Source organism: Lathyrus oleraceus, chromosome 7 (assembly GCF_024323335.1).
Source record: "Lathyrus oleraceus cultivar Zhongwan6 chromosome 7, CAAS_Psat_ZW6_1.0, whole genome shotgun sequence".
In the NCBI taxonomy this organism is placed as follows: domain Eukaryota; kingdom Viridiplantae; phylum Streptophyta; class Magnoliopsida; order Fabales; family Fabaceae; genus Lathyrus; species Lathyrus oleraceus.
This window is the reverse complement of record NC_066585.1, coordinates 274,956,271-274,970,133: the sequence shown is the minus strand read 5'-3', so window position 1 is coordinate 274,970,133 and position 13,863 is coordinate 274,956,271.

Here is a 13,863-nt window from a genome sequence, read left to right as displayed (position 1 = left end):
CTCCGAGGATTTATCTGAGGATGAGGAAGATGCCCCCAATTTTTTTTAATATTATATAGGGTTGAAGATATCACTCGTTTATATCATGTTATTTTTATTTTATTTTTGTTGTTTTGTATTGTTTTGTTTTAGTGTGATTGTGCATCACTGTTAAATTCTCCCAAGTTGAACCTTTTGAAATTTTTATGAAAAATAATTTGATTATGATTCTACTAAGAAAGTATATAGAGTTCGAGTGACGAGAGGTTAAATTTAAGGACCCCGATAAACTTTGGTAAAATTAGTATTGTTTGAAAACCCGAATTCTCTTGAATTGGATATCCATTTAGCTCGTTTTGTCTGATCACCTATAGTCTCCAAATTCTTTGAGAAGTATTTTACAAGTTGTTTATTAAAATAGTCGGAATTTTTTTGATTCACCTACTATTATTAGTTGACTGACAAATAAAAAAAAATGAAAAGAAATTGAAAAAATTGAAAAATGGGCAATAAAATGCAACTACAATTATAAAGTTGGGGTAACCCTCACTTAGCTATTCAACCTATTGGTGGTTGATCCCCGATGCCTCAAAAATATATAAAATATGTAATTGAGAATAAAAGGCGGTTAATCAGAGTAAGTCGGGCACACCCTATAAAGGTGGCCATTCGCAAAAGATAGTTTGTTCATGTGTTGTGAAAAATCAAGAATAAATCCCAAGTTAACTTCGTGCGTATGAGATGCTTATCATTATTTTTATTGTTTTAATTTGATTATTCTAAATGAAAGGATAATAAAATCGAATAGAGCGACTTAGGCACAAAACTATAGTTGAATTGGTGTTTAAGGAAGGAGCCTTTAGTCTCTATTCTTACCATTTGTGTTCTTACAATTCCTTTGGTGTCAAACTAGTAATGGGAGAGTTAATCCTTAACCGATATGAACAAAGGTTCACGTATGAGTACCAATGATTTTTTTTTCATTAGCTTTTATACGTTGCTTTGCCTGAATTTTGTCTATGCAAGACAAGTTACTTGAGGACAGACAACAATTTAAGTTTGTGGAAGTTTGAATTAGTTTTCACACCACTTTCTAAGCAGTTTTTATTTCCTTTTTAGTCGTCTTAATCTTTGTTTTTATTAACTTTTTATTTCGATTATTTGATAATTTGATTTTAGTTTACTTTTTAGTCGTTTTAATGTTTGTTTTCTCAATTTTTGGGCTATAAAGAACGCCTTAATCAAAAGAGAAGTAAAAAGGAGCAAAAAGCATTGAAGATCGAAGAAGGCAATTTTCACCATACAAAATCTAGGGGTACACTATAAGTGACCAAAGAGCAAGATATGGGTTGTAGTTTTCCCTTGAAGCCCTCCATACAAAAATCTAGGGGTCTGCTAGAGGTTGGTCGTACCGCAGGCTACATGCCATTATAACCCAGGAAGTTAAAATTTTCGTTTTTTGTGTGCGTCTTCTCTTGCATTTTATAATTCCGACTGTTTTATTTGTAAAGAAATATCGCTATGCATCTAAAGGGCATGAAACTAAGACTCGTAATAATGGGATTAATTTATTTATAGGGAGGAAATTGGGAGAAACAATAATCTCATGCCCTAGATTTACTTTATTAAATTTATCTTTCCAATAACTTTTCTTCTAACAAGAGCTGTACTCAAGCATTCCATTGAATTTTTTTATTCAACCATTCATTTCTCTCAATTCAGGGTTTTATTCGATTATCATTATTATTATTTTCTATCATTATGTATGTTAATGTTTTAATTATTTTACCGTTTAACATATGGAGTAGTTCCCTAGGGGCAAAGATCATGAGGATTGTCTCATCACTAACCTAAATTGATCCATCTACCATTTAATTACTAGAAACAAAGTTACAAATTATTTTACAACTTTGAACGTTTAAAGCAAATGTCATTTACAAAAGTAAAGACATTTTAGGTACTGATCCTACGCTGAAAGGATGTAATTCAGTACCCGAAGGTGGAATTGTAGACAACTGAGTACGAGACGATGAAAGTTTCTCAAACTTAGTCGAGAAAGTTCCTTTATTATAGCTGCACAAAACTAATTTTAAGGAAATAAATTGGACTGACAAAAGTGAACAAATTATTTGTTTGAGATAGGATAAGTGTTGTCCAATTTTCTCTATTATTATATAATTCAACTCATTCTTGTAATAGAACTAGAGGTTCACATGAGTCTATGTACATAAGATTCATGTACCTTAAGTCCTACCTTTTTATCCGATAAAATTCCTTAGTTTAACCTCAAACTCAATTTTGACCGATTTAACTAAATAATGATGGATAGAATTCGGTAATCAAATATTTGATCTCTGAGATACAACAATTCTTTTTCCTACTTTAATATTATTGTACACTTGCGACTCAAAAATTCATATTTTAATTTAATTTTTAATGATATCTTTTGAAGGAATATTATATACGTTAGGTACTATGAAATAATTTGATTAATTGCCTTCCATTCTCTAAATTTTTATGAATTTCAATCAATTTAATCTACACTACCAAATAAACTTTGGTAACTAAAAGTTGTATTAATTTTAACAATTTGATTAAAACTTATCGTAGAAAAAAATGCAGTTATGGTTTCATATTCTAGATCTTTCAATTAATGGTTATTTTAAGACAATAAAATTCTAGAATTCCATAAACGATAGGAATAGAAAACATTTATCTAGGTGGATAGGATTGGAAAATATTGTTATGTAGACATTACAATGGTTAAAAAAATACCATCAATCTATTTAAGAATATTAATTATATAACTAACTTAAAATTATATTCATTGTCTAAATAATTAAGAATAAATTTTAAAAAAGTTATAAATTAATTATTTTAATAGGTCGGTTTGTCCACATCCAAGGAACAAGCATTACTTTTTCCAAAATTGCATATTAGATTTTCCAAAGTAACATCCGCACACAGTAATTTCAATAAATCCAATTTAACACAAATCATGCATGAAGTGTTTGTTCTATGTGGTGAGCCCCTAATGAGTCATCATCTGTAATCAACAAATCACATTGGCATCCTTATGAATCAAGGGAAACAATCAAAGTTGATCAGGGATCCTCGAGTTATAATAATAACTTGCCTACTAGTGCAACTGTAACTTCATATCCTAACTCAAAAGCATTATCATTATCTGCACCTCCACCACAACAAGTATCTTTTCAATCATGGACTTCTCCAAATGTTGTCATAAACATTTGTGGTGGTGAAGTACAATTTTGTATATGTGCTACTAAAAGGTCAGGTCTTTTGACAAAGATTGCTTTTGTGTTGGAAAAATATATGATTGATATTGTATCTGCGAATATTATGTGCAATGGAAATGGAAGTTTCTACATGATTCAAGCCCATGTATGTTTCAAACCTAATCTCTCTCGTCTTTATGGTTTATATGTGATATCATAATACATTTGTTAAAACTACAATGTTGTGGTACCAAATAACTATAATAGTTTACTAATTAATTAAAAATGTTCTATATCATGAATAAGTTCCTTAAACTTTGTTAATTTTGCAGGTGAGACAAGGTTCACATGACACAAGTTTAGTGGAGAAAATTTACAAGCAAGCAGCTAGAGAAATTATGATGCAGATCTCTTAAATTTTAGATTATAGAACTTTCTTTGCATTCCGTATGAATTTTAGTTTGGTTTTATTCTCTAGAAAACTGTTAGAAATTGTCAAACTTGCATAATTGTCTTAAGATCAAACAAGTATAATATTTCATTTTTATGAAATTATTATGGTGTTTTTCATTTGAGGCAAAAATTATGGCATTCAAACTAGTTTATATATGTAATTTGTGCTTTCTTTTCCAATATAAAGTGCATAAATATGTATATAGTTATTGTTGTTGTATGAACACAAGGTGTTGATCACCAATGCTAGTGATACGATCTTTATGTCTAATCATGTTAGGCTAAAGGAATTTCCTGAATATTTTTTCTCCAAACATGGAGGTGTGCCTACAAATACACTATGGTTTCAAAGTTAGACATGGGTTGAGTACATAGCGCATGAGTGAGTTTGGAATTGAATGATTATACTTGGAAGGTGAATCCTTTATATATAAATTTGTTACATGCATTCAAACTATTGTCTATACTAAGTTGATCATTATGATCACATCAAGACATGTATGTTGTGTCAACATAACTAAATGCCAAGATATAATATTGTGTTTAATATAATTTCAACATACTTCAAGGTGTTTAGAACGGTACAAGGATGCTTATGTTTCCAAAACCTTTATGCATAGATGAATCTATATTCTTGGACAATGTTATGTGTCATTTATTATTCAATGTCGTCTTTTACACTAATGTTCTCATATTATACTTCATTTGTGTTAAGCATGCTAATTGAGTTTTTTTGTTACTTTCAGTGAGAGCTTTCTTAGTTCTTGATTTAGACCATACTTGACTTGTACCTCTTAGGCCAATATCATTAAAAAAATTATATATCCTTAACTATTTTAATAGGAAATGGTTTTAAAAAGCCTTAAAGTTTGAAAAAAAATCACGAGAAGTTTTTCGAGTTGAGATTTCATGCAGATGTATGACCTCCCTAGACTTACAACTCATATATGAAGTAGTAGTCTAAAAGTCTTTATGAGGTGATATATTTTTATTTGCATATCCTTGATATCCATATTTTAACACATGCCTATGTCATTTAACATGCATGATGTATTGATACAATATTTTTGTCTAGATTTATCACAACTGTTTGACATTTTGATTTTGCACATGACCGTTGGATCATGTTGATTGTTTTTATAAACGGATTTCTATCTATTGATTCATTAGTTTCTTTTTCTCCCAAATTATAATATTTTTCATTTATTTTCATTTTATTGTATTTCAATTAATGTCTTCACACTTAATTTGTGTATCTTCAATTCATGTCCTTGGTTTTTGGCTTTGCCGCCAGTTCTTCCTTCAATCTAATTGTTCCTCACTTGTATTCCTAGTAAATATTGACTTTCATATATTTCCTTCATTATATGCTTATTAGGAAATGATTGAGTTAAATGACGTGGAAGTTGTTGACTCTGAATGAACCATTAGAATCATTGATGCATCCATTTATTTGTTGTATGTAGAAACTGGGTTTAAGGTTACATTTCCTTCTTATCCAAACAAGTATTATGTTTCTTTAAGACATTGTATACTTTTCTACAAGCCTAATAAGAAACTTTAAAATAGGTATTTGTGTGGATACTCTTCTACATTTATCAAACTTTATTTTCTACGATTTAGTTGCATTTTCTGTTTATTTAGTTTAAATGTTAAGAGATATGATGGTTTAACACCACTCTTTCTCAATTTAACCTAATATTTAGGAATATACAAGGTGCATTAAGTTGACTTGTGCTCATTTGAATGTGGATTTCCATGCTACTATTTTATTTTGCTTTTGGACTCTCAAAGTGGAGATTAGATCACCTTATATTATTTTAAGGGGAAGTGTATTGAGGTTCTATCATTTCTTCAAAGTGGCATATACGTTCCTTGTGAAACTTACTTTTCTTATGATTATGCGAATACATATGTTATGTATGGGAACCATATATCGGTGAAGATTAAGCAAACTTAAGTATCGATGTGGTGAAATGAGCTTCTTATACAAAGGGGTGAACATGCAAGGTTATCACTATAACAACCCGTATAATATATATCTAGAATAATATCATACAAGTGTTAATAATTGGTACTGATCCAACATAAGTGCCTAATGGCAATAATATATATACATGTCCAAACAAAAAACATCAATGGAACATGTTATACAAGAGTGCCTAAACAATAACAAAATCGAAGGACTATGTGCAATATCTTCATTGCACAGAACTCCATAGCGAAAGATCATGATAAACAGCACCCCTTGAAACATCCATAAACGGCTTCTCTTAGGTTCAACTTGCAAGGATTACCTGAAAAATAACAACAATAATGGGATGAGATAATAATCTCAGTGAGTTCTCCTATCCTATGGGTCCACTCGACTCTACAGGGTTTTTAATCAATATTCAACTCATATCCAACTCAAGTCAACAAGGGAACGAAGACTTGAGCGATGGGGAAACTATCTCGCAATTGTATGGAAACATGCATCTGAGTTCTCATAACTCAACCACGATCATTATTCAGATCACGACGCATCAATTCCCGAACGGACTTACGTCTAAGCCAGGCCCGGTTCATGCATGCTCGTATGATTCGAATTTCGCGGTGGATATCGGGTCCTCTATGAGGCTTAATCCCCAGTTCAAGCGACCGTCACCCGTATCGGACTCTAACCCACCTAGGGTATCTTTCACCGTATGGGACTCCAACCCATCTAGGTGTCCACCTCTCCCCCATGTCCGCCATGGTTGGGGCTCAAACCCAAATGAGGCTCAAATCATTGGTCCTACATCCCAATGCTTACTCATCTAAGCATACCAATAGAGATGTGTACCGCCACATAAAACACACATTCTGAATACATGATCGGTTCCATAATCATCGGTTCCACGAACCATAACAAATTCATCAATCATAGGTGACTTCATTCACCACAATACACAACAATAACATGGCATGTTCCATACAATGCGTCTCATTCTCAATCATGGCAATAATTCATCCACGACCTCCACATAAGCGTCGTACGAATGAATACCGTATTCTCATACATATATCACACATGTTCCATAACCTAGATTATATTTCTAAGTTATTAATCAAGTTATTCTCTTAGGTTTCCTCACTCATCTTTGTAAGGTTTTTAATCATGTTATTTCACAATCAAACATATCAACAATGTTTAACATTCATCATAATATAATTCATAGAATTTGTAAGACACATAATATACTATAACATGGTATAATAATGATAGCCTTTTTCGTTATCCTTCTAACGCATCCGTCCGCGTCCAAAACATAGTTATAATTCTCAATTAATTCATTAATCTATCTTAATCAAGATTTAGATTAACATTTATTCATTGCGAAAGTATTCAACAACAAAATCATTGACCTCGTGGTAAGGCTTGAACAATTCCAAGGAGGTCCCGGGTTTGAACCCCATTGGTGACATATTTTAATTCATCAAATAACTAATTCATCTCAATAGATTGATCAAATGAATCAATCGATTGAATGTGAATTATTCTTCAAAAATTCATCTTTTAACCACTCCTTTTTCCAATTTCAACCCTCCCAATCCATACTAAAACATATATTGTTATGAAATCATGTGATTAACCTCCATAACTTCAATAACAAAAACACATAAGCATCAAACACTCAAGGATCACAACTTCAACAACAACAACAAGATATCAACACATAGCATGGATGAGGAGTATGAACACAACAAGTTCATCACAAATTCACACAAATCCTAACCCCACAAATATAGGTTATTTTCCCCCAAATGCTAAATCTATCTAAGAACTCACCTTGTAGAAGAAGAAGATGAAGTTTGGTGAAGGTGAGAGTGAAGATGACATGATGATGGTGGTGAAGATGATGATTCTCCATGGTTTTTCTTCCTTTCCTCCAAGCTCTTCTTTCCTCTTTCTCTCTTCTTCTTTCCTTCTCTTTCTTTTCTTTTTCCTTTCTAATATCTCTCACTCTCTCTTACCTACTTCTTCTTATCCTTTTCTTCTTCTTTTAACCCCCACCACACAATATATATATATATATATATATATATATACATATATATATATATATATATATATATATATATATATATATATATATATATATATATATATATATATATATATATATAAATATATATATATATATAATATCAAGTAGTAATAAAAATATCCCAATTGATATTTTATCTTCCAGCACCAATTGACTAATTATTAATATTATCAAAAATGTCCTCTCTTGTAATTATTAATATTGGTCTGTCTCTTTTATTAATAATTAATCTCTTCAGAGTTCACTGGTTACTCTATTGGTCCCAATTGACAACATTTAGAGCACATAGGAGCTCCAATTGTTACAAATGATAATAGGTAGAGTACATAGGAACTAAATTGGTCTTAACTGACAACTAATTGAGCATTTAAGTGAAAATGGGATATTACATTCTCCCCCCTTAAATTGAAATTCGCCCCTGAATTTCCTTCACTCAACAAACAAACAAACCTTGCATCAACGTCTTAGACCAACACTTGACTTCTCTTCGATTTCAAGTCTCTGACATACTCATTCTTCTAACTTGTCTTTGCTATCAAATTTCCTTCTTCATGAACTCTTGAAACTTCTTGATTTCCATCACAATCTCATTCTGATATTGGATAAACATTTAAACTTGCTTCCACTTAATTCCTCTGATATACCGCTCAACATCAGTTGGTCACTTTCTTCCCGGAAACCACGACTTCCCTTCCTTGCACATAATTACGACATCTTATCTCGACTTGGTTAATCAATACTCATTAATTACTCATAATAAAATTTATTGATTCCTTGGCCGCACACAATATTGATTACTCTTCTTTTATTATTCCTTCAACAAGTGTGATAAACTTTGTAATCCATCTATCGGTAATCTTATAAACATCACTTGATCTAATATTGTATGCTGCAAGTCTCTACTCCTATTAATTCACTTCTCTCGTACTACTCCAATGAGATAGAACCATTAGCATGAGATTGTCTTACTGTCATCCTTACCTCCATTCTTACGAGTAATTATCTCCATGATCCCCATAGACTTGATTGAGCTCTTTCTTTCATCACCTTCCATTGTGATACTCCGATTCCAATAGTGGAACACCTGGGATTACTAGGCACTACTGTTTAGCTATCAATCTACAAAGAAACACACTTACCTTCCAAAGTGCCTACTATCCAAAATGGTACTATAACCTTACCGACTTTCATTAGTAGAATAAATTTCTCGTTGACACACAAAGGTTTAAAATATGACCAACATCCTCCATAAGATATATATATATATATATATATATATATATATATATATATATATATATATATATATATATATATATATATATATATATATATATATATATATCTATATCTATATATATATATATATATATATATATATATATATATATATATATATATATATATATCTATATATATATATATATATATATATATATATATATACAAGAGCCATGTGACTACAACCATAAAGGTGTATGACATCCAGATTCATCATGTGTTCGAAGCAGCTAAACCAAATTAGTTTGACAATCTCCAGTTCTGGTTACTATATTCCATATCAAATCCTCTTATAGGGTTTTGATTCATTCAAGATTTCTCCCGACACATGATCTCGACCAATAACAAAGTAACACCATCAAGGAACTTTAAATCATCAACAAGACACCACTTCTAAGGGACTTAAGCAATCTAGAACATAACTATAAGTGTCCATACACCTCTTAGAGTCACACACAATATTTCATACATATCTAGAGATAACATTTCATTTTGTACCCAAAATCATTCTTCTCAATCGTCCTGTCCCATCTTCCATAATCTTGGCTCATGCTCTTACTAATATACAGTCCGAGTTACATGTTTAACTTCAGGAATATCTTATCCTCGTTCCTTCTTGGAAGTATAACTCATGAATCCTTCCAATAGGGTAGAGTACCATCGTACGCATCCATTACCACTCTCAGGGAGTCTACATCCAAGGCTATGAATCCGAATGAATTAATCAATTTCATACCATGACCAACCACTTCACACCTTATCAATATATACCATATACCTAACTAATCTCTTCCAGATCACCACTTAGTAGGTCTCTTCCAGATCTGTTCCGTATAGTTATTCATAATCATAATAGTGGTACTTCCCAGACTTACTTAAATTGAGCATGGTTCACCAGGTTGGTTTTCCCACACGTCTGACTTCCATGATATCTCTACAGATGACCAACTACGCATTACACCTTCAGAAATCCCAATTTCAAAACTACCAATCTAACTTGTGGTGACTTGTAACTCCATCCTCAATTTGTACACCCACAACGGTACACTTATGACATTTAAGACACCATTAGCTCCAACGTGGCGTGAACGTTTATACTCCGTGATCAACCAACTAAACACTCCTCAAGAAGATAAATAACAACCAGACTTCCAATAAGCCAATATTACTCTTGCAATTCAAATAAAATGCACTTAAGATGAACCTTATCATTGCCACGCACTTATGCCTGGAATTTTCTTCTAAACCAATACCTACTACACCCTTCATCATACTGGGGTTACTTGTCTAGATGACTTGCCACGGATAATCCTCATTGTCTCCCAATAAGCTCTTACAACATAACATATTCAACATCCTACACTTAGTCCATATGCTCCAGCTTATCTTATCTTTTGTTGTCTATCATCAACTCAACTTCTTAGAATACAAGACTCACGACTCAACAAATATGTGTTACTTCACATCCATCTCAAGACAAGAAATCCATTACACTTACTTGTGACCATAATGCTACTATCACATACTTCTCTTAATACCAAGGTATAACTTCCTCCACTCCACTACATACTCTAGAAATCCTCGATGCGAGCAATCATCAACTACAAGCCTATAACTTCGTCTTAATGAATCTTAATGGTCCCATTGTACCTTTATCTAAAATGTACCCTATTACAATGGTTGTATTGTAAATTCACACTGCTTCCACACTCTGTGTTCACTTATCTTCCTATGGTAATTCTCCTAGTTCCAATTACAAAACCATTCTACTAGAATTCCTTAAATCCAACTTACTTCCTCTTCTCTTCAACCAAATCTCCTACAACCAAAACTCACCGGAGCTTCCATTACTATATAATGTGTGTTCTCTCTTTCCACACGAACTCTTATAATTGATCCTTAGGTAACTTAACATTCCATAATGGTCTCTTACTAACACTGAACCGCTAACGAGTTATCCTGAATCCGATCTCCCTTCTAAGTCTGAATGTACCTGATTTATCTTCTAGCCTCCATTTGGTCCATACATGTTTCACTTGAAATAGGTAGTCATGTCCTCGAGTCTCTCCTTAGACTTCACCACTACCTTAGGCTCCCAACAAAACTGAATGTCCTTATCCCTCAAGTCCTTAACCACTTGCAAGGTACAATTCCAAATATATATTCCATTAAGTACTCTAGTTCTTCCAAAATATTTTAGTGGCCTTAGAAACTGAAACACTGATACACTACCTCACTTCCAGACCTTATGACATATGCGTAACATAACCATCCTTTCTCCTTTACCATACAGAATTACTCACAATACTTATTCCATATCAGTGAGTATATCTTACTCCACTAGCAATTCACACCTTTCTCAAAGCTCTGACAATTCATCCAATAGAGATCCTCAACTTCTCAACTCTGTTAACACCATAGAATCGCTTGAATGATATACTACTATTCAATTCCATAATACCCAAATCACAACTCCTCTGAAAATTCATCTGGGCTACCTAGTTATCCTTACTTTCTAACTCTTGGCTTGGGCCTACTCTCAAAGCCCAAGTTCCACCCACACTTCGGAGTCCTTGTGGTCGCTCAACCATGATCCTACCTACCATGCACATAATATTAGGTTGATCAGGCACAATACTACATACAATGATATTAAGAATCATGTTGGCTAAACACACATATGAGGTAGGAATAGATTTACTTATGATGTTTCAAGGCTAGGTCGAGAATTGACCTGCTCTGATACCAACTATAACAACCCGTATAATATATATCTAGAATAATATCATACAAGTGTTAATAATTGGTACTGGTCCAACATAAGTGCCTAATGGCAACAATATATATATACATGTCCAAACTAAAAACATCAATGGAACATGTTATACAATAGTGCCTAAACAATAAAAAAATCTAAGGACCATGTGCAATATCTTCATTGCACACAACTCCACAGCGGAAGATCATGATAAACAGCATCCCTTGAAGCATCCATAAACGGCTTCTCTTAGGTTCAACTTGCAAGAATTACTTGAAAAATAACAACAATAATGGGATGAGATAATAATCTCAGTGAGTTCTCCTATCCTATGAGTCCACTCGGCTCTACAGGGTTTCTAATCAATATTCAACTCATATCCAACTCAAGTCAACAAGGGAACGAAGACTTGAGCGATGGGGAAACTATCTCGCAATTGTATGGAAACATGCATCTGAGTTCTCATAACTCAACCACGATCATTATTTAGATCACGACGCATCAATTCCCGAACGGACTTACGTCTAAGCCATGCCCAGTTCATGCATGCTCGTATGATTCGACTTTCGCGGTGGATATCGGGTCCTCTATGAGGCTTAATCCCCAGTTCAAGCGACCGTCACCCGTATGGGACTCTAACCCACCTAGGGTATCTTTCACCATATGGGACTCCAACCCACCTAGGTGTCCACCTTTCCCCCATGTCCGCCATGGTTGGGGCTCAAACCCAATTGAGGCTCGAATCATTGGTCTCACATCCCAATGCTTACTCATCTAAGCATACCAGTAGAGATGTGACCACCACAGAAAACACACATTCTGAATACATGATCGGTTCCATAATCGTCGGTTCCACGAACCATAACAAATTCTGAAGGAGAAGGGCGATCCAAAACACAGTGGAATTTAAAATTTCTCCTTTAATGATCCTTACGAATGGGCATGATCAGTGATAGAATCGTTACCTCTTGTGGCGATCACGAACGTTGAACGATGACAACGCCTCTACTCAGTCCACACGAACAGATTCCTTCAATCTCAGTGCTAGCTGCTACGAATGAAGGCTTTGAGTGAGAGAGAGAGAGAGAGAGAAACGAAATTGCAAGTATGTTACAATGCTTCTACACAAGGGTTCTATTTATAGAACCACTTGTGTGGGCTGCAAGCTAAAAATCCCACTCAAGTGTATATGGCACATATCTTATAATATGCCAAAATCACTTAAGCGCGTGGTACCTTACCATATTTCGTATTCTACTTAAGTACACTGTACCTTACGATGTTCTATAATTCACTTAAGGGCACCGTACATTACAGTATTCCTTAATTACTCTATCTCTCATCAATCTGTCATTTGTGTGTGACCCTATAGGTTTTCATGACATTGGCAATTATATTAAATCATGTATTTAACATAATAAACAGTGAGCGGTATCTAGCAACACATCACTGCTACCCAAGACACGAAAATGTCATGTGATCTGACAAATCCTTATGTGATAATAATTATGTGTATAATTATCCTTTTGCCCTTATGTATATTGAACACAAGGCATAGGCCGTGTCATCCTTGTCCAGTTCAATATTGGGCCCATAGACATTTATCCTGTTACGCAGGATGGGCAAATTCCATCTAGGTCACTCATGTCCCTTAGCATGCTTCGTGGAGTACCCATCAACTGTCTTTATGGTCATCCAATTACGGACAATGTTTGATCAGCAATAAGGCACTCGACTCTACATCTAGGGTCCATGGTTGTTTCAGGTCAAAGGGTGGTATACACCATTATCACCATGAGAATAACTTATGACACTTTGCATAACATTCTATATAGTATTCTCATAGCGGGTCAATCCAGTATAAATATTACTCTTAATATTCATACCTATGTTTAAGACTTGATAACTCTTTATCCATGATCCATGAGATGTGATCATCAGTCTATAAACATAATAGTCTTCATGCTTTAATGTTATCCCACTTCACAATAAAGCTTGACTACAGATACTTTAAGAATAATGTCATTATGTTTAATGTGATCTCATGATTAAGTCATACTTGATACATTAAACGGACTAGCTA